At 40.5% G+C, this 27,908-nt stretch overlaps 1 pseudogene; it reads left to right on the forward strand.

Annotated features, from left to right (window-relative positions):
* The window catches only part of LOC139654288 (netrin-G1-like), a 45,265-nt pseudogene extending 21,422 nt beyond the window's left edge, over positions 1-23,843 (forward strand).
* The last annotated feature ends 4,065 nt before the right edge of the window (positions 23,844-27,908 follow it).

The following is a 27,908-nucleotide window of genomic DNA, read 5'->3' on the forward strand; positions in this document are numbered from 1 at the left end:
AATCATTGTGTCATGCAGTAAGTCCTGCAGAGTTGAATTTACTTAATACTAACTTTTTACTTTAAAACATTATTGCCAATTCAAGTCGAATTAAAAAAATGAGATTCCTGTTAAGTTTTTGATAACTAAAAGTATGCTTAATGTTGGTATGTTTCCTCTTTTAATTCATTATCTTAACCTGGATGTATTAAGAAACATGTCAGACCTCATATCTCTGTGACCTCATATCATACTGAAGAAGGAGTGATTCATCATCTCAATATCAGGGCTTACTTTATGCATTTCATTTACTATCACTGTACAACATTCAACAGGCCTGTGGGTAAGAAGTCTAAAATGACAAGCAATCATATTAACCTATGGTCACACTGTCTGCAGATGTAAAAGGTCCAAAGATTGCAGACAAACATAAAATGCATGTACAATCAAATATCCTAGAGCGCTCCTTGATTAAATACACTCAACCAATTGTATTGTTGACTTATTTGAACTCTAGCAGCACAACCTACTCATTTTCATATTTTGCTGAAATGAACATTTTCAGTGAAATTGACTACAGTTCAGTCACACTTTGAGTGTTGCAGTATATAATATTTCCATCACTGAGTCATCAGAAGGCCTCTGTGATTTCCAGGGAATGGAAACATTGTCATTTCATGACGCATGCAAATGCACCACATGATGGTCGTAAAGCCTCTACAGCTGCTCTCCAAGCGCGACCTGTGTTGCTTGCTGCAGTTGGTTTATATGAGGATAACTGGGTTGGTAATGACCCATCAGATGGGCCCTAGGTGAATTGAAACAGTTAGTCCCTAATTAGAATTCAGTCGACTTCAATGGCAGATTAGAACCATTAGCACGTTGGCTAATTGGTAGGAGACTAATCTTGTAATTAAGAGCATTTGCAGCTGATTAAATGGTAACCATCAGGGACACATCAGTGAAGCAAGAGAAACTTGGAGACGTTATGAATTGCCAGGCTGTGGTTCCAAATTTAGCCTTGCCCTGTTTATTAATGAGTAGATTTATGGTTTCATCCATGAGGTTTTATGTTTGAGCGAGATACATGTTTTTGCTTTGAATAACACACATTCTGAGGATCTACTTAGAGATTTCAAGTTGTTTCTTTTAATCAGCTTTGACTGCTTGTTACAAAATCTGAATAATTCAGTTACTGAACATGAGCTGTCATAACCAGAAAAATATTTACAATACTTGATGATGTTTGATCTTTTAGATCACGTGCCAAAATAGTAATGTATTGTTGGCATGTGATATTCCCACTTCAGGCCCATCAGAGAGATACATGTTCCTCAGTATTCATATTCTTCCAATATTTACACTCATGCTGTAAACATGAATTGATGGGTTCTAAATTGCAAGGCCTGGTACACAGCACAGAATACCATCTCCCGCAGATATCTTATTTTGCCATTCATTAGAAAGAGTAGCAAAAGGTGGGATGGGGGGAAAATAAGCTATTTTGCCCAATTTTCCATCCTGCCCTTGGGCATCAAATTCAATTTTCCACCAAAAGTTTGCAGTGAGAAAGAAAAGAAAATAAACATACGATTTCTGTCCAGAGGTGGATCAGTTACTCACTTGAAAGGGGGTGATGGAGGCGGGTGGGGAGAGACTGATTAGAGTTTCCACCAGCCTCAGCAGCCTTCTGGCTACAACCAAATGTGAAAGTCTTATCACAGAATGGCCATCCTGTCCGAGAATTTCCAGAATACTCCACAAACACTGATAAACTTTCAGTCACACACAGCTGAATATTTGCTGTGTCAGGTAACCTGCGGATATGTTGGTGAATGTGATGACAGGGCTCCGGCCGTGGATGGATACAGGTACGACACATAAATGTCAGAATATATTTATTAATTCAGTAGCAGGAATCAGGCTAAAACCACAAATAGCTGGGATCAACAATGAACTGTGGATTCACCCCCACCTCCTCAGGTTTTATCCACAAATGAGCTACACCAAGTCATTTTACATTTCTGTTTTAATAATGGCAAAAAATAACTACAAAATACTTGTATTGTATAGCAAAACAAGGTGTGCTTTACATTACACGTCACATAAAAAAAAAAAAAGATTACATAAAAATGAGTCAATAATAAATTAGTCACTATTAAATGAGGACAAATAATTAAAGGGACCCTAAAACATTTTAACATTGTTAAAAAATACAGCTTTTTGCCATGTACTTTGCATTTCTGGGTCCATTTTTTTTATTCTCATGTAACTGGCCAGACATAGACGAAGTGATATCATGCCGAAATATTTCCAGCACTTCTAGAATAGTCTGATAGCAGGAAATTTGTTCAGCTATCTTAAACATCAACGCTAAATGTCAGGTTTTGGTGTCAGTCCCTCAAATCAAAGAGCAAGAGCTTCTTTTTTAGAGCTGCCTTTTTGTACCGAAGAACAATCATTCAGGGAGAAATCCATCGTAGAAGAGGCAGAGAGACCAATTTCTCCACTGACAGTAGCCTCAATAGACCAGAATGCAATGCAGCTACAAGACATGTTGAGTTTTGGGTAAGGGGTGACTGGAAAAACACTCTCTTGCTCTTGCTATGCTATCGCTATCACTCTCTTCACCTACACATATAACACACAGCTGAATGCAACAAGTTCACACTCCTTCTCTGGAGGTTATTGAAAGGGAAACGTAGGAAATCACCAACTGAAGTAAAAGTAGACGAGGCAGGTTGGGGGAAAGTGGGTACATCAAGAAAGTAATTTACAACACTTCATCACAAAATATCTCCTGGCATGCATCACCGATTGATGATACATAACAGTGTAAGAGTATCCAAGGGTGGATTTTTCCTTTTAAGAATCAAAGAATTCTTGCAGAAACCAAGTTTATAAAGACGGGTTTATAAAGAATAGACTGAAAAGACTGAGCTGATTTAGCTTTTAGCTGTTTAGCTGATGTTCTTATCTAAAGCAACTCAATGGCTGCAACAGCAGAATGAATTTCTTTTCTTTGAACACCGGCTTTACAAGCAACCAACAGCATGGAGGGCAAGGATCAGTGCCGCCATGCCCTGACAATAAGTGTAACAAATCGTCCTGTAGAATGATTGTGTATGATAGAAAAGTGATGGGTAAAAGAAGAAATAAGGAAAAGGTAGAAAGGTCTTTTTTTTTCCACCTCTCCTGAGTGAAAAGCCATCAGAGTGTATAGCGGGGCGAGCTGCGCTATTGATTTCTAATGTTATTCCACATCAACGGAAAACAAAAACCTTGAACCGTGCGGGCTGTCCCACCTTTCACGTCTCCCTCTCCATCGTTCCTCACTTATTGATCAGATGTCTGCTCGTTAATTAAGACACGACCGCTACTGGCTGGCTGCTCGGTCAGAGCGGCACATCTGCAGGGCTGCAGCAGGGCCTGGGAATGAGAGGCAGCTAATCCATATGTGCTAATGTGCTATTTCTCTCTATCCCCCATTTCATTCTCTATTTTTTCCCCACATCTTTTCTCTGTTTTTCTTCCCTATCTTTCTGTTTCTCTTTCTTCTCTCTCTTCCACTGACTCTTTTTCCCCAGTATTTCACCTTTGAGACCAACTTAAGCTTAAAACAACGACCGCACCACAGCCACAGATCCTATGTGGGGTGTGCTGCTGCGCACTTCAAGATCGATGTTTACCCCTTATACTCTTTAGGTTTTTATTCATATAACCAATAGCTAACACCTCAGTGACCAATAGTCTTCCTAAGGTCCACAAAAAAGGCTTTACAACACAATTCACAAGACAAATAGACAGTAAACATTAATAGACATAAACCATACAACATACAACATGATAACATTTTGAGAAATTGAACAGGTACGAGGCATCTGCAATTGATAAATATTAAACTTTTGGGGTTAAAGTAATAATTAACAAGATACTAGGGGTGGAAGATGAAAGGCTTGTAAAATCAATGTTTTCCAGTCAGTAGTTAGCCGCATAAATACTGAGGTTTACAAATAGGTTTTTGCCCTGTAAATAAGAGTATGTCGAAGGAGATTTGTACTTCATCGAGGGAGAACTAGTATTCATTTTTACATTTTAGGCCTTTGCCTAAAACACTGTGTCAGCACACATGGCTGATCAAACCTAAGACCTTCCAATTACAGTATGGCCTCTCTAACCACTAGGCCAACCTATCTGCTGTCTGTATTCAATAAGAAGCAACCCATCTAGTATTCAATTGGAAGAAACCCCTCTAGAATTCAAGTAACCCATCTAGGATTCTCTGTAAATGCAGCATATCATTGTCCATTGAACTGTGATAATAACTATTAGCATTATGTTCTATATGCCATGTGAGCTACTCTCTAGTAGCATAATTCATTATTTCACCTCCGTGCTCCTTTTGATTAATAACTTAAAGGTCTACTGGTGGGGATTGCCTCTGAGTCTTCAGGGAATTGAGCCAAGAACTCCCAAATTGGATCAAATGAGAACACCAAATTACAATTTGCAAATGCAACAGTTGATTTTTTTTCTAGCATTATATTATGTCATGAAATAATTTCACATTGATATAATAAGGCAGTTCCACACTTTGCATCTTAAATCAAGGTTCAGGATTTTTAGAAGGAAGACTTATTCACACCCATTTTTTTTTTTGTTGTTAGGTAATTGCCAATCGGCTTCTGTTGGTAAAAGCAATTCTAATGCAAATCAAAAGGGGTTGAAACCATTGCTCTCTAACACGTACAAGTCCTTTAAAAAGTTACAATATTTAATGTTAACATTACTGCAGGCTTATGGAAGTGAATAGGATGGCTTGCATTCATTGTTAAGAGAGATTGTTTCATTCCCCATTGACTGTCTTTGCTAAGACTAGCATAGCTGGCAAATGCTAACTTAAGCTGCCAATTTCTCAGACACAAAAACGGTGGCATATATTTTTTTGAGCCATGATTAATGATCAGTCAGATAGACTTCTAAAGATCCTTAACCTTCCCTTTAAGGTATAAATGGGAGTTATTCAAAGACAGTTCAGGTACCAAAGCGCAGTTTCAGATAAGGTATAAAACATTTTAATGTTATTTTTATGCTCCCCAATGTTCCCCTCGGGCCACAGACAAACCCTGTATCTCCCCCTCCTGGTGGGACTCCTTAGCTCATAGAAGCACTGTATCACACACTTCAACTCTATCTCACACTTCAAAGGGTCCTTTAAAGAAATCTAAATTTGAAGTGCTCTACAGTGCATTGACATATCGAGCATCACACCCCGCTGAACCGCATAGATCAACACCTAGAGGATATCTATGTGCTTTCCCCTGGTCGCTCTTGGGAATTCACGATAACAGTGTAGTGAAATTGCACCATATCATCTACTGTATAATGTGCTTGGCCATTCCTCTCCCCGATTTAAACCACTGTTCGACATTTGAATTCTACCCTTCCCTCATTTGCAAATTCAGTGTTTCCCATCAAACAGCGAAAAGATAAAGAAATAGTCCTCTCGCTATCTCTGTGTGTCTCTCTGTCTCTTGCTCTCTCAGCATATAAACTTACAATACAGGATATAAAGCAGCACATGGAAATAAATCAATATTCCTTTTGGGTGTTAAAGTAAATGTTGTGATGGAATAGCTTGATTAATTTTCTTGCGGGCTCTCAGTTGAGTGGGTGGGATTGATTTGATAAGTTTTGGTTGCTGCAAAGGTTGCTGTTCAAAACCGATATTGTTCACAATGACGACGTCTCAAATAAGATGGTGATTTGTGCAAATATTCTCCTAGTGTGTATTAATAGAGCTATACTTAAAATAAGAGCAGACTGTATCACTTGAGCAAGACACTGAACCCCTAGCAGCTCACTCATTGTAAGTCACTCCAAATGAGTGTCAGCTAAATGCCTGTAAATATAAATCTTGTAATTCACACCTTTGCTTCACTGTGAAGATGATTTGTATTCACATTTAAAATTAGAGCACTGATTGATCACAGTGAGCAACAGCAGTATGTAAGCAGTTCAGCAGAGTTTTGAAAGCCAGAAATCTCAGCAAATCAGCAAAGTAATCACTGAGTCATTGGTATTGATCAGCCATCTTATCAACACCTAACAGATATATTATGGTCATTTTGTGCTATGGGGCAGTAAAAATCTGACTCATTGCTCCTTTACATGATTACATTGCACTCTTGCTCTTCAAATAAGCACTTGGGCTGCACACACATACGTGCATGTGTGCAAACAAACAAACACACGCACACTAAGTCACTCTCATCCAATCCCTCACACACACACACACACACACACACACACACACACACACACACACGCACAAACACACACACTGCCCTCCCAGTGCTCCAATCCTCCAAGCCCGTGCCCTGTGAACCATGACAGCTGTAGCCAGCTTGATTGACAGAGTTTGAAAGTCAGGTTCAAGTGCAGGTTCAAACGACCCCCGGCGTTACTCCGCTACCACTGTAAAGTTCTATCCGGCTCTGCCAACGCCCGCTCGCTTATCTCTCACCAGATGTCTGTCACATGCTGCGATGTTTTCTGCCAGTCATCTCCCAGTCTCCAGCGTTTAATTAGCGCTCATTAAGGCCCAGGCTTTCTTTGTAAATAATAAATGGGTGCCAGAGAAAGTACATCAACATAAACTGTCCCTGGAGGACCAGCAGCCATGAATAGGAATATCGTCAACATGTCCTTTTGCTCCATTTATTGTATGATCAAGCTTTACCTGGAGTGTAACAGACACTGTTCTCGTGGCTTCATGAATTCAGGTATGCATGCATGTATGTATGTAAGGTATGTGTGTGGGGGTGTGGGTGTGTGTGTGTGAGTGTGCATCCATGCATGTATGCATGTTTATCCCCATTGGAGTAATGCAGTGGCATAGTGCATTTTTTTCCTGCAAATGTTACATCAAAATGTTAATCCTACTTTTCTGAAAACTGATTTTCAGTCCTACTTTCAGCCTTCGTACTATAGGAGGTGAGTGTTTGCAACAAGCAACACACACATGCCCGTATGCGTGCACACGCAGACGTACTCACACACACACACACACACACACACACGGCCACCCTCTGATTTCCATATTAATGTGTCCTCCCATTGCCGATTCCTTCACTGCTTCCTCCTTGTCTCCGTGGCTTACATCATATGAATGAGAAGGCCCTCCACCAAGAGGGCTGAGGTGGGATGAGGGGGGTAGACATTACCATACTGTATGCCTACATCAATGCACAACCTCAATAATAGGCCCTGTCATTGAAACAAATCACAGGCTTCTAGTGGTGGTGGCCCAAGCCACGCAAATTCAAATTTCATTTCGCCTCGGCAGAAAATTGGAGCAGGGGGAATTAACTTGTGATCCATTCCTAATATTTCTCCAGCAATTTAGGAAGCCCTGGCGGGGCTACTTTATATTTCGAGGGGAGACGCAAACAATTTGCTTGAGATGTATTACATTACGCCCCGGACGAATGACAAAATTGGCCACAGCACAGAGCAACAAAAACAAGCCTAATCGGACTCTTCAATTTCACGCTGACACAACCTACTGTAATGAGGTGACTCTCTGACAAGTGTCCTCGTGAAAAAGTTCAATGCCATCCGAAATATAAAAAGAGTCAATATCGAGTGCCGCAGTCAAACTCATTATGTTAGCTGAATTTCCCTTGTTCCTGCTCAAATCACTGTTGTTGACACAGGAGATAAAATTGTCCTCTTCTAAAGGCAACCTGGATGCATTAACTCTGGCTTGTGCATTATGCTAGTCTGTGCTTTAGAGACCTTGAACATACCTCAGGAATGGGCTTGAAATACTGAAAAGATGTGACATGATGTTAAAGATATGCAATTCATTGTGATATTACGCACATGCAGTGAACATCTCCCCCCACACACCCCAACATCTTTGGACCTTTTGACTTCTGTGCCCTTAATGAAATACTTAATACTAGTGCTCAGCTTTACTGAATTGTCTCACAAGGACAGGAATTGTTGCTATGGACCTCATGATTCACACATTGTTTTCATCCTAACATTGTGTCAAGCTAGCTTGTCAAACTGGTTTGCTGGAGGCTGCACAAATGTCACACATGCTGAAATTAATTGCTTATTTTTAAAGCTTCAAAAAAGCTTTATTTATTTTTCAGATGAAAGTGTGGCATGGTCAATTATTTGGTTGTCAATTACTATGTTTCATGCATAAATCATTTAGGAGTTCTCTTCCAAAACACTAAACATCCATTTTTGAAAAAAATGGATGTTTAGTGTTTTGGAAAAAAAAAAAAAAAGGAAACGGTGCACATGTTGGCCCCCACAGATGATGTAGGAGGGGGGCAACAGCCAAGTCACCATGTCACCTTGTTTTGACCTGTAATTGGAGCACCTCCCTTGGGTCAATCAGTGTGATTTTTGAAAATGACAGAGCGCAGTGGTGAGATGCATTATTCCCCCAAGTTTTGTCAAAATCCCATCAGTAATGTCTGAGATATTGAGTGTGACGGATGGATGAACTAGTAAACAAACAAACAAGCAAACAGGCAAACACTCCTCCATAATCCTCCCTGCAATTTGATCATGAGGGACAAAATCTTATTACCTGAAGATCATCATTCCATATCTAATTCAATATACAGTATCCAATCTATTATAAGTATTATCTTTTTTTGTTTTTTTTTCACTCAAGAAGTCCTCAAAAAATTCATGAACATCTCGTCTTACAGTGGTAAGTGCAACGCTGAATTAGACTTGTTTCCACTACTAGTAAACATGATGACAACAGGACCAACTTCCTAGATGTTTTTAATGAAATTCTCTCCCCGTTTCGCTGCCTCTGTAGTTCACACACATCACTGTAGTCCTTCCTCTCATGTAAAAGTCATCAAACAGCCTCTCCTTCCCTGTAAGGTGCTGTGGGGTCATTCCGGTTCGTCCAGGTAGCGCGTCGACATTGATCTAAAACTTCAGCAAGGCCAAAGTTTCTCTCGGCAGCCTTCATCTCTCCACATCTGTCAAAACCATCAGTGGTCGGGATATGAGAGGCTCTCCAAGTGTCTCGCCAAGGAAAGTTTTTCAGGAACTCTCAGTATGCATTTATACAGCATGGAGGTGCATTACAGGCCCTGAATGTGGGCATCTTGTGTCCTCACTGAAGGGAATTGGTGATAAGGTATGGAGCTGAGGGACAATTTGTTCAGCTTTCGCTCTGGGCAGCGGTCACAGGTTAGATCCCCTCAGGAAAAATAAATGAAGGGGTTTTAAATTCCAAAATTCTGGATGTCCATTTCATAAAATGTTCCAAAAAATTATAGTTGAGTTTATCCTCATAAATGTTAGTAATTTGTAGGTCTTAGAATAAAATGAGTTGTAGTTTCATGTCAGCAATCATTTTGTAGGAGTTGCTGTCACTTTTATTTAGAAACGGTGAAAAAAAAGAGATATATTTTTGCTCATTTTACTAGAACTATCTGTCTATACTTTCCATGCAAATTTGCCAACATTGATGGCTCGTAGAATGTGGATGGCCCCAGTTAAGGCAATGTGATGTTCCAGTTAAAATTAATTCCATTACCTTTTTAATCTGCCCTGTAGACTGCTAGACTCATTTAGCCTTCTATAGCCACAGTCTCTCACTAATCAAACATTTATTTTGCTTGACATTGAGTTCACTGTAATGTATTCACTGCGCATTTGCCTGAGAGGTAATACAACAAATTATAGTTGTCTCAGTCTGCTCAGTATTCCACAGATTACCTCAGGGATATGTGCTAAACAGTGAGAAAGATTACTGCACTTTGGCGAATATGTCCTTATTTATTTAATACACAGTAATAGGCTTGATTACTGTAAATGTGGCCAGGGCAAGCAGCATTAATTTGCAATAACTCACCTCAAGGAAACCTTATACTTTATTAAATCACCTAAATGATGGCTTAGTAATAAATGAGCCAGTGGCTAAATGCTTTTCTCTGCAATATTGGGACTCACAGTGAGTAGCTTGCTCATGAAAGGTACTCATCATGAATAGTTTGTGCATTCTCAAACTTTCTGGCTATTATTGCTGTAATTTTAATTTTGTAAAGTTCAGCTTGCAAATGAAAGTTTGCCGAACTGGTGTATTTAGGTGCCGTGTTATTATTCACCCCTTTTACTCTTGGGTTCTTATTTAACAAGTTCTGCGCTCCTCTCTTAGAGGCAAGCTTGTCTTGACTTGGGGATGGTAGGAGCTGTTACGAGGAAGAAAAGCTGTGTTAGACATAGTGAGCCTGTCAACACAGTGCGAAGCAGCCAGGAGAAACCAAGGTTAGGCAGCAGTCAGAGGAGAAGACACAGGGTGCTGCTGCTGTCTACTCCACAATGTCAACGTAAACTAGCCCTTCACCTCCCCTTACTCCTCTGCTGCTTTATTTTAAATGGATTGGTTCATTGTTACATTTAGCATATCATTCACAGGGCAAAACTGAGTGTATCAGAATCAGAGTTAGAGTCTGTGTCACATTATTATTCAAGTACAATAAATCCAGGCTACTGTCTCCTGTTTTTTTTTGTTTTTTTTTTTAATGTGAGGCTTAAAGGAGGCCATTTATAACAGGTCACGACAATACTGGTAATTAGATGAAACATCAGTACAACCCTGTGTGATGTTAAGTCAGTCTAATAGTGACCCCCCTCCCCACTCTTTCTCTCTCACACACAAATAATACACACACATTCAATCCAAAAGAGTAGCCATTTCAGACTGTCCAATAGCACAACATTTTTATCTCTAGCTGAAGAAGTGGAAGTGAGGGGAAGGACAGAGGGGCTACATGATTTTTTTGCTCCTGAGGGGGGGTCACTTGTTTGGATAATGGATAATACCAATCACTAGCAGGCTGAGTTCAGGATAAAAGGTCATTGAAACTTTATGAAATGTGCCTTTGTAATGGTGCCAGTTCAAAAGGCTGGACGTACAGGGACCTTTTCCCTGTTGTGACCGGGGACAGAAGAACTCTCTGATTTCAATATGACAATGCCAGCGGCAAAAGCATCGCATCCCAGAGTTCCCCTGTGTCCATATCCTCTACTCTATCAGCGTGCTACCCGCACGGGTTGAGCCTGATGATCCAGATTTTGCTGGTTTTTAATTAAGTGGAAGGTCAAATCTCACTGCTCTTGACTTCAGGGAGCTGCTGCTGTCTGCATGGCAGAGGAGCTACACCCAGTCATTAATTTTATGGAGCAGGGACTTTAATTGATTAAAAAGTTAAGGACTATGGGGAATGCGTGGTGAGAAGCACTAGCATTTACTTTCTGTGAATCTGGGCAGGTCTTCAGTCGCATCCACTATAGCAGCTAACACCGGAAGACAGCACTTAACCTGAGGAAGGATGGTGATTTTTTTCGTAGATAGTCTTTAAATGTTATTTTCAGCTCGAATATCACTGGAAAACCGCCTAACTGCACTGCTGGTGATTATCCTTTTCTAAAGTTTACACGCTCATTTAAGTTTTGAGTGAGATTCTGGTGGGTCGAAGCCCATTAAAACCCTATTGTATCATTTAAAAAAATACCTGGGCTGCAGTGAGACATTTACTGATACACAGGCTCTGATGTAACTATCCCTTGTGCTATTTTAGGCTAGCACATACTGTATGATGAAATCTGGATTGGATGTTAGGAAAGGAGAGCGGGCTTTGTTGCTATCAAGTGAGCACCTTTCATCATTTATATTTCATTGAATAAAATCAAGGACACGGTCATAAAATATGTATTTTTTACTTATTTTTTGAAAAACCTACTTCTTTCATATATATGTGTTTTTGTCAGACAGAAGCCGTATGTTAATTTACATAAATTAAACCTTCTTTATAGGCCATACCTGGCTCCTGATGCGTCTCGGTAGAACAGGCTATAGTTTCCCTCGTTTCCAGCAGTTATCTATCATTAATGTGAGATGTCACAGGAAGGCCAGGAAGTCAATTAGAATGGATGTATTTCTGACTGGTACTGTAATTTCTCTGTCTCATGTTCACTGGGGATGTTGGCAGCAGATCCTTACCTCGTAGGTCTCAAATGGGAAAAATCTTCCCTCGGAAGCACTTTGTAAAAACAAACATAGGCATGATATGAAACCTTGAGCCGCCCAAACCCCCGGGGAGAGGTAGTGTGTCAGATCTACTTGATAGTCTCCCCCCGACTGTTTCAGTATCGCCTCCCCCCTCCGAAGAAGCTGAGGTCACCAGTTGTAACCTTTTACCTCCTTGGGAATAAAATCAAATACTGAGAATTATATTTGGAATACATATGGAATATGAAACCGCTATATCTCATGTGACAACAAACAGCCTATACAGTTTCTGATAGAGCTCTTCACCGAGAGTAAACACACCCTTCAGTAAAGTGAAATAGGTTATAATATATTCCCCCCCAACATACAAAGTACTCTCTGTCCATCCAGGGTTTTAAACCTTTGTGAGACCAAATGTGAGACTCAAACTGTTACCAAACCTTTATTTTTCCACAAGCCAGGAGAAACCAGCATGCTTTCTTCATGTGGTCAAAAGGGGGAGGGTTCGGTTGAGTGTCGAAAGCCGCCAGCCCTTCTCCTCTCTCCTGTCAGGAGCATCTGTCAGGTCTGCCACAGTTCTCTGTCTAATAAACCAGCACCGCCGACCAGTAGGGTTTCCTGCCTGCAGGTTCCCTTGCCACATATCACAGTCACTTTGAAGAGAAAGAAAGAAAGGAGGAAAGAAAGAGAGATTTCTGAGGCTGTCTGGCTTCTCTTCAAACTATCAACTCTATCAGATCCCTGTTTTGTGCTCAATTAGCGAATCTTACAGAGCGCCTTTCATTTAGCTCTCAGAGTGGCAAAAGTGACCTTATTCGCTTCGCTGTTCTCTCCGCGGGGGCAGCGACAAATGAGGCCTTGTTTTTTTAAAGGAGAGCATAATGAAGCTTTGTGGAGGCGCGATCCAAGTCAGATAACCCACCAGGATTTCAATTTACCCCTGTCAAAAAATTTGAAAGGCACAAATAAACGCCACAGCAAGGGCAGACTTTGTGCATTCCTTCCTGAAGATATTGATTGAATGGGTTCATGCTGATGCCTATTCACGTCTCCTGCTTTTGTTGTTATCATTCTGACTCAGGTGCAAGTGCAACCTGCATGCCAACAGCTGTGTGTTTGACAAGGGGAAGCTGGGCTGCGAGTGTGAGCACAACACCACAGGACCAGACTGCGGCCGCTGTAAGAGGCACTACCACGGAAGGGCCTGGAGTGTGGGCTCCTACCTCCCCATCCCCAAAGGAACAGCAAATATATGTAAGTATCTGTATACTGTAGATACACACTGGCCACCAGCCTGGTAGCAATACAATGGTATTAATTCCTACCATCTGTTTACAGCAGAGACAGCTAAGTATGTAAATGTTAACATGGCTTATATGACAGGGTAATGAAAATACAAAGCACATTTTTTACTTTTTTTTACATTTTTAAAATTTGAAATTTTGTTTAACTGTGGTTTGGATTGGAATCTAAATGTAATGCCTCTAGCATGTCATTTTTATCATTATTAATATTTATTGGGTTTTTTGTTTTTTTGTTTTTTGGGGGGGTTTGGGGGGGGGGTAGGGTTAGGGGGAGTGGTGCATGTGTGAGCATTAATTTGTACATGTTCTTACTGTCTAACAAGACTTTGACAATCATCATTAGCAATATAACTGTATCCACTACTTGCATGTATGTTTTTGTGTCTTTGTGGTGACTTTGCACCACTGGTCGGTCATGGCGTATTTCATTCCTTCAGTATTAAATCACTGTGAATAGCAATCCCATCAATACCTTGTCGTGGAGTTGAGCATTCCTACCCTGACTCCATGACAAGTGTGAACTAATGCTGCCTCTTCACATGCTCTCTCTGAGGCAGAAGGTGCTCTTTTGCATTATCCCCATTCTAATCTTGGAGGGGAGTTGAGTCACATTTATCAAATCCCATGCCTGAGGCAGGGGGCTCATTGCCTCAATAAATCTAATACAGCCACTCAGGGATGAGGTGGTGGACGGCCAGGCTCGGCCAGATGGTGGAAGGCTCGCCCTCTGGTCCTCCACTCACACTGATTCAGACCTCAAGTCAGAAACTCTCTTGATAGCAGTCTACTGGGATGGACAGCAGTGTTTCAGAGGCTCAGTTTGATTGTCTGAATTGAATTCCTGGACACAGGGCTCTGATTAGATGTGTACAGAGATGTGATATTGCCATTGATCCACTGATTTTGTGTGAGTAAATTTGTGCAATAACAATGCTTCTTGTTCTTGCTCCTCTCTGGGTTATTTGTTGATGAATGGGAGGATGTATGCAGTCATTTGTATGAGCATGCCTTTTTATGAGTTTGTGGTTGTGTGTGTGTGTGTGCACAAAACTGTGTGTGTATGCATGCATTTGCAATGTGTTTGATTGTGTGTGTGTGTGTGTGTGTGTGTGTGTGTGTGTGTGTGTGTGTGTGAGTTTGTTTGCGGGAATGTTTGTGAACTCTAAGGAGTTATTGCTGGATTTCCCCCTGCACCTCTCCTGTGTTATGAGTCTCCTTGCAATGTGGTGCTCATTGTCAGATTGACAGGCCGTTATTAAAAAATCCAACACTTGGCCGCATCTGCACTGAACTGATGAAACCAAGGTCTAGCCATATCAAAAGCAATATTAGCACTTGTTTGGCAGTGGCATAAAATGCAATAATGTTGCATACAGCAGTGACGTAACAATATTGGTCCCCCAGGTGTTGAGTGAACACACTTTTGTCTTGAATTATCTTTATTTCTCTCATAAGTAAAGCCCGACCCCATAACATGCCTTTATCCATAATGCGAAGCTCATATTTCCTATGAGGATATTAAACATACAGCCCTCGTATCAAGACAAATATGCTGAACGTGCAAAATGTAATTATGGTTTAATAGCTTTCATCTGTCATCAAGTCTTCCTCTTTAATCATCGGAGTCATTTATCTCACAGGTAGGGACAGGACAAGGTCTATTACATATTCAGATCCTGCACATGCAGATATATGGGGGTACGTGACCCTTCATCTAATAAGTCAAAGCCCAAAATGGAGCCCTTGTTGCTAAGGGCCATAGCTGTCAGCAGTGGAGCCTGGGTGAGAGTGATTCCATACCAAATCTAAGGTTTCCCTGGAAGAAAAAGGGGAAAAAAATCTGCAAGTTACCTGCAGAGCAGAAGAGAAATCACTTCTAGAATTATGTTGACAGTCCACTTTGCAGGGAGCGTCAAGTCATCTTGTGTTGCAGAGCAGGTTTCCAGGTTAAGAAGGGGTTGGGGCTGAGAGTTTGATAGGACTGTAGAATGTGTTCAGGCTTGAAAGGGCAATATAGTTTGCCCTCCATTTCTCAGGCAGCAAAACTATTGGTTTAGGAATTACAGGTTCCTTTCTGGCAAATGCCCCTTACAGAGGGCTTAAACACTGTGTTTTTCCCTTAGCTGCAGCAGTAGTGCGCACTTGCCAGCAGTTGTTGTGACTGCCCCAAACTGGTGATCAAGTGATGAATAGGGAGCAAACAGAGTGAAACCCCTAATGAAATATAATCACGGACGGATGATCTCTCATTTGCCCAAAGACAACACAGTGGAGATTGTGAAAAGGATCCGAAATTGGACTAATTGTAGGGCAGGAACCATCGACTGATGACAATAACCTCACACAAGGGGAGAGGTGGATACACAGCCAGATATTACAGTATATATAATCATTGTATTAATTTCAGACAAAGGCTGCATCACTGAGTCAGTTCCAGTTCTCAGATGTCGTCTGGGTCCATGGTTTCTTTTGGTTTATTCAGGTGCCAGACGGGTGAGATTTGGCCAATAGCACGAGTGCTAGATATTTTAGACAATCACAGGGAAATCTTTTTTTCTTGTTTTTTTTATTTGATTGACAAGTCACCTGACACTTTGTAAAATAAACCTTCATAATGTGGTAAACCCCACCCACCTGGCACTCTAAGTAGATTCTAATAGTAGTAGTCCTAAGATGTTACCGCAAATGACCATTATCTACTTACTGAGAGAAGCATAAACAGATAAGGAAAAAAATTCACACACAGCGTTTATTCCAAACATGAAACCATTGTCATTGAAAGCCTAAAGCTGGGATGAAAACACTGATGAGAAGAAAATTACAGTAGCTTGAGCTTTGATTCTGTTGACATTTTGTCAGTCCCAAACCTGTCATTATCATCAGAGGAAGGCGGGTGTCGGGCCATGCCGTGGTCAACGGAGCCACGACTGCTGCTAATCAGTGGACATGCTGGAGACTTATTGGATAAGTGTTGGTTGGCTTTGAATTATTCAAGGCAAGCAAAAAAAATGTGTTTTGTGCAGTTTCATGACAAATGTTCAAGGGTAAAGATGAACTCAAGTCCCTGCTTTAATGCTGTGTTGTCTGTGTGCTCTCTTCACAGGTATTCCCAGTAGTCATGGACCAGTGCGTAAGTTCATCACGCTTTTCAAATTGGCATGCTGGCTAATCCACTTGAGTCATTTTTTTTCTCTTTTGGTAATGGCATACACTCATTTGATTGATGATATTGATCTTGGTGTGAAAAATACCACTGTGCATTACCATTATTGTTCATCGATATGTTTTCCACACTGCACAAAACATCCATCTGAATGAGGCATTTAATCTAGAATTGAGTCTTAATGTCTTCATTTTATGAAGGCAAGTGGAAAAAATTACGTGGTGAGATAATTTTACTTGTTTTGAATACAAATCAGCTGAACTGAAATTAAATTTTTGTATCTATCTATCTTGTTTCTATTTATCTTGCACTATCTATCTTGTTTCTATCTTCTAGAAAACACCTGAATTAAGTGAAACTGCATCAGAAACAAGTGGAATTATATCATCCCATTGGCATTGTTTTAAGAAAAAAAAAATTTTTTAAGACTGAATGCAAGACTAAATGACTTGTTAAAATGGACATTTTTTGCAGTGCATGATGAATAGGCGTTTTACATTGTTGAGCCAGTGTATCTGTTGGCACAAGCACTATTGTGACTGATTTCTCCCTTCCACACCAGAATAGTTGACACAGAGAGATATTTGCCCTAAGCCAGAGAAAAGAAAACCATTTTTTGTGAAGACATGGTGCCCACCATGCATCTTAGACAGATGATATACCCTATGCATGTTGATGCCTGAAGGTGACTCCTCACACTTGATAGCAAAAGCAATGAGCAAAATGTACATTTCTCTGCCTTTGTCTTGTGAAAAATACGCTCATCCGTGCTGCATGCAGCGTCCTGTACATGAGCTCATTTAGTACTTCAGACACACATGGCAGATTACACATTTTCTAAAGCAAATCGGCCCAGATGGCATTAAGATTATTGGGACAAACAAGAGAATCTATGCATGCTGTCCCTGTGCATTAAATCCATCACAGCATGATCTATATGACAACCCAATGTAATTTATGATTTTTCCCGTTTTTACACAGATCGAGCAAATGCTTCATCTCTTGGTGTTGCAAATCGTAACCAAGGTAGGCTTTATAGGCTTTGTAACTTCAAACTTCAGCATGGTAATAACACTACAAAGAAAAATACATCACTTATTGATTGGCAATTTTGAAAAAACAAAAAGGTGTCATGTACAATATGTAAATAGTAGGGTGCAGTTGGGTATTTTTCAAAGCTATGCCCTGTATACTTTCATTCCTCATGCTCACAAACACACACTGGCCCTTACAAGGCAGACCTTTGTTGTGTGAATACTGTAGGGAATGGACCACATGCCTCATGATCACCACCTCAACAGCCTGCTAGCCTCTTTGATCATGCCCTCTTTTTAATTACCCAGAATGCTCTCTGGGGATGCACCCTTTCTGCCATGTTCACAGGAAAAGAAAAAAAAAAAAGGGAAGGGGAGAAGGAGAGGGAAGGAGAGAAGAGGCTCCAGGGGGGTTTATGTAGATTGATCTCTAGCTATCTCCAGCTAATCCTCAGGCCCAGATATCCTGTGTAGTGAGTGTTGAGTCGCATCTGCACCACTGCTCTCACAGCCAGAAGAGAGAAATTAAAAGCGGACTTTTAGGATTTCCAGGATCAAGGGAGGGTGTGAGGGAATCTACACTGGCTCCTTCCCTTTTCTCTCCCTGCAGAGCTGAGAACGTGACGCACCTATGAAAATATTCCCATGTTTGCTGCAGTCAGAGGTGGAAAGTAACCACTTACAAATATTCTAGTTACTGTGCTTGAGCGAATTACAAAAATAACAGTGAATATTTTTAAAAATCTGCATTTCTACTTCGACTTGAATTATGTTTTAAAGTAATAAACCCCAGCATTTTCATATACATAAATGTTTGTTTTACTACTCTCTATCAGATTGATATAACACAATAGTGATTCAACAAGGGCTGCAACTAACGATTATTTTTTCCATTATTGATTAATCTATCCTTTTTTTTTAAGTCATCAATTAATGATTTAGTCTATAAAAGTCAAAAATAATAACAAATGTCCATCACAAGTTACCACAGCCCAAAGTGATTCTTAAAATTGCTTCTTCTAAAATTGATTCGGCAGCCTCAAAAACTCCAAAGTATTCATTTTATAATGATATGAAACGAAGAAAAGCAGCAAATCTTAGCATTTGTGAAGCTGTAACCAGCAAATTTTGGTGTTTTTACTTGCTAAATGACTAAAACCATTAATCAATTATCAAAATTCTAATCGATTAATTTTCTGTCAATCGACTAATCGATTAATCGACTAATCTTTTCAGCACTAGATTCAACCTGTGGCCAGTTCATGAAAGCTGTTCTAAACGTCTGGTAGCTCTTTCCTGGGAAAAATCCACTGGAGCACAGGAGGTGATGAGTTTTGCGTTTCCATCAGCAGAAACAGCAGTTTGTTTGGAATAAACAGAAGAAGAACTGGGCAGTTAGCATGAGCAGTGACAGCAGACAAAGTGCAGACAAAGAAAAGAGCTGTAGCCACCTACAGAAACTCAAACTCCATCAACAGAAAATCCAAGTTAAAAACACGTCACAGTATTGGAGACACTGTTTGATTGACAGGTGATCTCTGGGAAGTGCAGTGCAAGTGATCGCTTGCCAGGAAAGATGTTGCCAAATAAAAAATAGAAAAACCTGAATCTTGCAGATTACCAAGTAGTCGTAATTAATAATGACTAATGGGTAATTATTTTAATTACTTCTACTTAGTTGAGTCAGTTTAATTTATACCGTTAGAGTCATGACTTTATCTCTCATATTAGATACTATTGTTTTGTGTATTCCCATCCCCAAAACCATCAGAATTAATTATCCATTCTTTTTTGAAGCAAGCATTTAGGAATATGCACAAATCTTATTGACTCAAAGTGACTATTTTTTAGTGAACTACTATTTAACTTTATGTTATTTTCTAGGTAAGTACTCCTCTTCTGACTTGATGAGCATTAACTAAAGTGACAGCTTTTCGACTTGAGTAAAATATTTCAGGCTTCTTCCCACCTCTGGATGCAGAACTATCACTGCTGCTGTCAAGTGCAACTATGCAGCTGACAGTTTGTATTGAACTTATGAGCCTGTAGTCGTGACTAATGGGGAAGCCTTCATGCTAATGTGATAACAGGAGGCATGGCTGAACTTGGGTTTCAGCTCACCCTGACATCATGGCAAAAGATATTGATCAAATGTAATTGAAGCAACACTATTCTGTCTCACAGCATATAATTAGCAGATCCTGTATCTGAAAACTGTCTCCAGTTATAGTTAATTGCACTGGTGAATCCATAGTAATTAAGGCCTTTTAAATATATTAAATTATTATTTATTAATTATGATGATTTTTTTAATGGTTTCCTGTGTGTAATTAATTGGTGGTACAGGGTCCGCCTTGCAAAAAAGATCATTGATCTTGATGGGTCTCTCTCTCTCTCTCTCTCTCTCTCTCTCTCTCTCTCTCTCTCTCTCTCTCTCTCTCTCTCTCCCTCTCTCCCCCTCTAATAACCCCCTTTACAGGCTTCACATTCCATAGTGGTACCATGACTGTAACAAAACTCACTGATTCCTGTAATATCAGATCAGTTGATATGAATTGTTATATTTAAGGAGTTGGCTATCCAATACATTTTAGTTCTACCACATAAGATCGAGATCTTCCACAAAAGTGGAGTGACGGGGACTACAGTCCAGGACATTGATTTGTAACTTTCATCCTGATATCATGCTGTGAGATGCCATATCTCAGAAATTACAGTCACAGAGTATCTGAGGACATCAGTTCACAGAGACGAGAGGATTAGAGAACTGCATGGGCATGTTTAGGACATAAACAGACTGCCAGATCTTCTCTCAAAAGCCACAACAGAAGGGATTGTATGTTTACCATTATTTGTTCTCATTATTGTGGTAGAAAATGTGCATTAATTGATATAATTATACAATTGGCAGTCTATTTTAGGTAAGGTAAGGTGTGGTGTGATAAGACAAGACAAGACAAGACAAGACAATATGGCATTTCACTTGGATCACAGGCATTTCAATCACCCAAATAGCAATATGAAATTTAATCCAATTCTGTGTCCTTCCTATCTGCCACAACTGTGCTGTTTTGAATTTTCTGCAACACCATGGCCCAAGAATGGATCTGTCAGAACAGTTACCCCGCTAAAATGTCACACATCTGACAGAGGTGTGAGGTGCACATATGTCTCTGAGAGAGTGTGCTGGTCCTCAGCCAGCAGTTGAATTGCAGCGTTCTCACTTGCTGCCAGCTCAGGTCCGAATGCTGGTGATGTCAGCAGGTCAGCTTTGTCATCGCAACATGTCAGATCTCCACTGCGTGTAACATTGTACTGTAGAAAATCCTTCAAGAAAGAATGATATTATGGTTCTATCTATCTATCTATCTATCTATCTATCTATCTATCTATCTATCTATCTATCTATCTATATGTGTGTGTGTGTGTGTGTGTACTGTATATCATATACATACATGCACTTTAGCCTGTTTCAAAAGTAGATATACATATATACATTATTAATGTTCACTGTATTATTAAATATTTTTGCTGTTTCCATGTACACTTTCAGTCATGGCTGGAAATTTGACCATTCCGTGACTTAAGTTAAAAATGACTAAAGGTAAAAATAAATCTATCATATGATATATATGATCTATAGGATATATTTAGATATGCATAGGTCATATACAGTATATCATATCATAGATGCATGGTTGATATGCATGTATGTCACATATATATAAGCATACCTATTTAAGCAATATGGCCATACATATTGCTTAAATACATATATACTGTATCTATCTATTTATCTATTTAAGCAATATGGAAATACATTCATGCTTTCTTGAAGGATTTGAAGGACCAACTGCTACCTTACACTATTTCACACATACCCAATCTCCATGTGAGGCTCCATGTAAGATCTTTTGCCAGTGACACAGAACAATTGGCTTCATTTGACACTGCAATATTAAAAAGTCAAAACAGCAGGGCCTGTGGCTCAAAGACACCAAGGGCTTGAGCTTGCGTATAAAGCACTTTAATTGGGCTACAGATGCTTCCAGAAAGACAGTGGCCCTGGGGGTCTTCTGGAGGACACTGAGCACACAGATAATCCTCCAGCCACAGGCAACAAAGTTAACTTGTAGATTAGACAATGGAGATTCAGTCAATCTGTTGAGAAGTTTTGCACAAGAGCCAGAATTAGACCGATGGAAAATTTAGCAGGACTGGTGGAATATGCACATCTTTGAACAGGATAGTCTTAAAGGAAAACTCCTTGCATATCTGGGTCTGTTTTCTTATAGTTTGCTGGTGTCTTTTTCTTATTCCTGTGTATAAATGGCCAAACGTAGAGGACCTGATGTCATATTTCCAGCGCAGCTACAATAGAGTTTGATGGCAGAACATTTTCAACTATACTGCATATAAAACATCAGCAGTAAATGTCAGATTTTGATGTCAGCTACTCAGAATCAAAGAGAAACGGCTTCTTTCTAGACTCACCATTGTGCACCGATGTTCAACAATCACACAGGGAGAAATCCATCGTAGAAGAGGCAGAGAGACCAATTTCTCCACTGACAGTAGACTCAATAGACCAGAATGCAATGCGGCCACAAGATATGTTGCATTTTGAGTAAGGAGCGTGACTGACTGGAAAATCTCTTGCTCTCTTGCTCTTATTATGCTATTGCTACATGTAAAACAGTTATAACAGTTCACGCCCCTTCTCTTGGGGTTGTTGAAAGGCATTCTGGGAAATGTAGGAATACACTGACTGTAGAAGACGTAGGCGAGGCAGGTTGAGGGAAAGTGGGTTTACCAAAAAAGTTAATTATAACACTTCATCACAAAATAACTCCTGGATTGCACTGAACATTACAGACTGATGATACATAACAATATAAGGGAGTAGATTTTTCCTTTAAACGACATTACAGTAGAGGTGTGGTGTGCGTGTGTGTGTGTGTGTATGCGTGTGTGCGTGTGTGTGTGTGTGTGTGTGCGTGAGTTGTGGGATGGGGGTATTATCAAGTTAAATGCAATGCCAATGCCTTTTTAATCAGTTTTGGCACAGGCAATGATTATTTGTTGAGTTTATTCTGACGCATGAGCCACATTACAGAGAACCAAAAATTTGATTACTATTTATGCAGGAAGGGATATCCAATTATACTGAAATCTCTTGGCAAATATTACCTCTTCCTGGATTTCACCTCTGCAAGCAGAGAGGCTTCCTAGGATAATTGAGTCGTGAGTTTTTGTCGGGAAATGTGAATATTAGCTTATGTAGTCCTAATCAGTCTGTATCAAAACAAAGCAATGGGCAGTCGGCATTGCAACAGTGCAGCCCTGTATATCACATCCTTTCATTCAAACAGTCTTACATTGTTTTCTGTAAGGTTAACTGCAGAGAAGAAAATAACCTGCTAAAGCCTATTTGCATATCAAAGGCAGTAGTGGTGTGGGGGAGCCAGGTAGGAGGTTAATAAACAGAGGATGCGGATGCACATCCTCTCCTGTTTCTATTCTTTGAGTGCCATTGTGCCATAGGAAGGTAAAAATTCAGTTCTGCTATTCTACAGAGGGGCTGCGTCAGTCCAACAATACTCTGGCATCCCCCGATTCACTCATTATTAATTTCACCTCATCACTGCCATGGTTTATTTGCTCTTTTGTTTCAGCAGGATTATTTGCTCCGAGGTCCCTGCGGTGCTCCTAAAAATATCCGTGGAACGTCTTACTGTGGTCACTGTCATAAACAATCATTCACACACCCATGCAAAGGTTTTTCAAAGGCTGTGGGCTGCATTCCAGTGTTCATACAGTACGTGCCCTCCTTATCTGTCTCCTCTTTCTCGCCACGCTCCTCCACAAAAGTCCTTGGCTTCACCCTTGCCGATGTGTCAGCTGTGTTTTTAGGATATAGAGCGATGCAGACAGGACAAGAAGAGGCAGCTTGTGCCCCGTGAACCTGCCTGTTGATGTTCTCTGCCTCCCTATCACTGCCTGATCTATTAATCACCCCTTCCTGTCTCCCCTCCCGCCCTTTTTGCTTGATCTTTGCAGCTCGAGTGTGCGACAACGCGATGCTGCGCTGTCAGAACGGCGGCACGTGCCACCACCATCAGCGGTGCCATTGTTCCCCGGGCTTCACGGGCGTCCTGTGCGAGAGAGCTCGGTGCCAGGGCCCCGGGGAGTGTGATGACCAATTGTCTGGACAGGGCTCTCTCCATCATCCCCCCGTCGGCCCCCAACATGTTCTCCCGCTCCTAGTGCTCCCTCTATTGATTGTTTCCCTCTGCTGAGAGACCTAACCAGCCGCCCATCCTCACAGACAGTCCGCCAAAACCCGAAGACCACACATGTTGAGAATGAATTCTCAACCTTAAAGACATGCGGGACAAGGGACATGTGGACAATGCGCTCAGCATACAATATAAGCGACTCTTTTGTATATCCAAGGCCACACTTATGGGGGACAGACAGCATTATAAGTGCAATATGGTGTGCACAGTTATGGTATCCTGAAGGAAATAGATGGATTTATGAGTGAGGCTAAATCCTAGCCTTGTGAATTCACTGCTGTCTTATAATCTCACACTGGAAACAGTTGGAGCCCTCGCTTTATGATTATGACAATGGCAAATACTTGATGTTCATTGAAGGCAGACTGGAGACTCCGCCCAGATAGAGCTACCCACATTCTGAGAGCAAACTGTACAAAACTAAAACACATGATTTCTGAATATCATCTGGCATTATTAAAAAAAAAAAAAAAAAAAATGTGGACGGGGACATCTTAAAACATCTCGCCTCACTGCCTCCTTCCTTACTCGTTACCTTGTTCCCCCTCCTTATCCCCCCTTTCTGCCTTTCCTTCACTCTTCCCTTTCCCTCACTTTCTCCTCCCTGTGCTTTGGTGACTCTGGTGATTTTAGTTTGCTGAAGGGTGTCTATTGTTTTGCCAAATGCTGCACACGTGTTAATATCGAGCCCCTTGACAAGTACCTTTCTAGTATTTCTGTTTGGAGGCTTTGTAGTCATGCTTGAGCTCACCTGTATGGAAAAAAAAAGATGTAACATACTGTAACTGTATTTAATTTTTGTACAAAACAGATATTTTCATGACTACGCAAAACAAAAAAGATGTATTACTTGTTTTCTATTGCTGCCGACCTGTCCTAGACGTGGACTATCAATACATAAGGACCTTGGTTTTATTATTTCTCCGCTTTTGTGGCACATGGTTCTCTTCATTTGAGAGCTGCTGTCAAAGAATATGTTTACATACACACTTAAATACAATACAGTTCCACCAAAGGGAAAAAAAAACATGTCTTTGTCTTGTTGTTGAACAGTAGTAATTTTATTAAGGAGAAACATGACATTTCAAACAAGACTCTGTGTATTCAGTGAAACAATGTATTGTTTATAGATAGGTACAACCAGGGTGGGAAATTAACCCCAGCCAAACGCTATTACATTTTGGCTGTGGCTGGTAATTTACTGTACTTTACCAATTTCTTTGGCAGGTACTGTAACCAAACATTTTTTGCAGGTCCTACTCTATGGTAAAATTATAGCTGGCTGGTAAAATATTGAAATTAATTGAAATATCTGGTGGGATTTTTGAATTTTCCAGCCATAGTGGCTTGTAGACAATAAAGGTTGTTTCCTGCCCTGGGTATAACCCAATGACAAGAATTGAATGTTTTTTTTGAAAGCTATCAAGGACAATCCTTGGCCTGTTCATTAAAGTAACAGTTGCTGGTAACAATACATTAGTCAACAGACACCTTCCTGGATAGATGGCTAAGGTTGTTTTTCCGATGTATTGTATCCCATCCTTCTTGTGACCATAAAACTTGGGAGACTCTGGGGAATCTCAAGTCGAAATCCCATCAGCTTTATGTAAATTTAACAACAGACACGGAAAAGGAGATTGCACGGCTGTTGCAGAGGTTGTCCAGCTCGAATCCATAATCGGATCTAATCCTTGAATCAAATGGGAAGAGGGGCGGGTTTGCTGAGCTGGTACAGTTGAAAGCCTGTGTCCTGCTGTGGGAGCCTCCATGAAGCGCCGTGTTCCGGAAATGAGCTTTAATTCATCGAGGGTCAATGAATAGAAATGAAGTCGCTTCCCACTGGGTGACATATTGAGCGCCGGGACCAATTTCATTTGAGAGATTAATTTTCCTCCTGAGGTTGAAGTGAAACACCTAATTGTGTTAGAGTCTACTGTAAGTGCCTCTCATTAAATGACACTGTCCATGAAAAGAACAGAGAATGCCTTTTTTGACAGAGACTCATGTCTTTTGCTGAGACCAACTTTTGAGACCTAATTTGAGATTCGTCCAAAACAGGGAAGTAAATAGACTGTCAGTTAACAGAAGAGGAATGGATGTTATTTATGAAGCAACACATTATTTTTAATAAGAATAACAAAAGCTCATGCTCAGCACAGATCTGTGTCCTGTTAGAGGGAAGCAGGAAGCGATTATGTGTCAGACAGTCAATTGACACCAATTAGAAAATGAATTAGCACCACCAGTGAAACCTTGGTGAATTGCCATTTTCAAGCATAGCGAAGGATGCGAATAATGTTGATCCATAACCATGTTCTCACCTTTCCAAATGAGAATACCATGTCTATTCAGCATCACAGTTGTATCGCCTTCCATGATTTAATAGTTTTGCTCAAGGTTTCATCTCCTAAACTGGCTCTGCAGAATGTGGAGTGGCACACTTGAGACTGTTTGTGGTGACACTTCCAGGAAGAGAAGTTTTAGAGGAGTGTTTAAGGGCCAATGTGTGTGTGGAAGACAATTACGTTTATGACATGTTAGTGCAATAAAATTGGTGTTTTATGAGACCGGTTCCTGGCTTTTGGCTGTATTTGGCCATTAGAGCAAAAAAAGTTTTAAGGTTACACCTAAGTCTCATACACTTAAAATACAGATTATGCCCTAAAGGTTGATGAACAACAGCATGGGGATCATCACTCTCTGCCTCAAGAGCAGGTGCAAAGACATTGCCGACATCGACATCCTCAGCCACAGAAGGAAAATGAGCACCATAATTCCTCTGCATAGCCTGCTTACTTGGGGGTACAGGCATAGGAATATGTAATGTAACTTTCTCTCTCCCCGCTCCAGATTTAGTGACGGGGGAAGTAAAGGTGGCAGCCTCAGCATGCACATTTTTATTGAGCATATGCATGGATATGGATTCATGTATTTTAAAACCATCTTAAATGGTTGGGAAAATGCTGACATCTGAGCTGACATATGTCTGCAGCAGAACATTGTATGATAATGACCTTTGGGTGCAATTGTGGAGTCGCGCAAGAGGCGGTGTTATATTTTGAATGGCTACACTTCAGTGCAAAAAAAAAAAAAAGACCTGGGGATTTTTGTTCGCTAGTTATGTTTCCCACTGTTCCAAGTCACAGCGATGCCTTGTCCTTCCTCCTTTCACTTGTAAGACTCGGGAGAGGGTATTAGGCGGACATTTTTAGACACGAGCAGTCCTTGTGTTCTGCCACTGTCAGCACTGGTGGCACCAACAGAAAGTTACATAACATAAGACGAGGGGTATTCAGTATCTGGGAAAGAAGAGGCTCAGCAACAAGACTGGAACACTCAGCTTATTAGCAATACAATATCCATATTCAGCTCACCAATGACACTCTCTGAAGCCCAACATGAGCACTCAAAACAAAATAATGTTGCTCGGGGACAGAAGACTAAACTTTTCTGTCATTCAACATTGTAAATAATACTATTGCAGTGAATCTATGATGAGCTTCGCTATAGAATCCCCAGCTTCACATTTCCTCCGAACCGTCTGAATATTAATGGTGTTTAGGCTAAAAATGGGGACGCAAAGCCTGGTTCATATTTCTTCCCCCGGCTGTTTTCTAAATCAAGGGTTATAAAAAGTACAGCAGCTATCTGAATCGTGAATTTCAGTAACATTTATAATGTATGCACAGATTTACAGCTATACATCTAAGCTAGAGGTTGCAGGTCGTCTTGTTTTTCACAGGTTGAGCTCAGCGTTTGAAACAATAAGTTGTCCTTGACCCGTTACTGAGCAAGCTGGAGCTGCTGGCTCCACTGTCACCGTAACAAAGGAAATAAAACTACAAGGCCTGGTTCCATATGGAGCGTTACATTCTCCACAAACACCTTCTCTTCCTTTTAGCAGCACTATTCTGATAGAGCGATCGCTGCCTGCTGCCTGACAATGGAAGTTACTTTATTTATTTATTTGTCAGTTTGTTTGTTCGTGTTGTTCGGAAAGTTTCGTTCCAAAAGATATCCACCGTTTGAAAAAAAGTGACACCTACTCTTGCAAAATAATTGCAA

This window comes from Centroberyx affinis, unplaced genomic scaffold (assembly GCF_046629955.1).
Source record: "Centroberyx affinis isolate AG114_WGS23_722 - 3 ecotype Tasmania unplaced genomic scaffold, CSIRO-AGI_Caff_v1 ptg002072l_1, whole genome shotgun sequence".
Taxonomy (NCBI): domain Eukaryota; kingdom Metazoa; phylum Chordata; class Actinopteri; order Beryciformes; family Berycidae; genus Centroberyx; species Centroberyx affinis.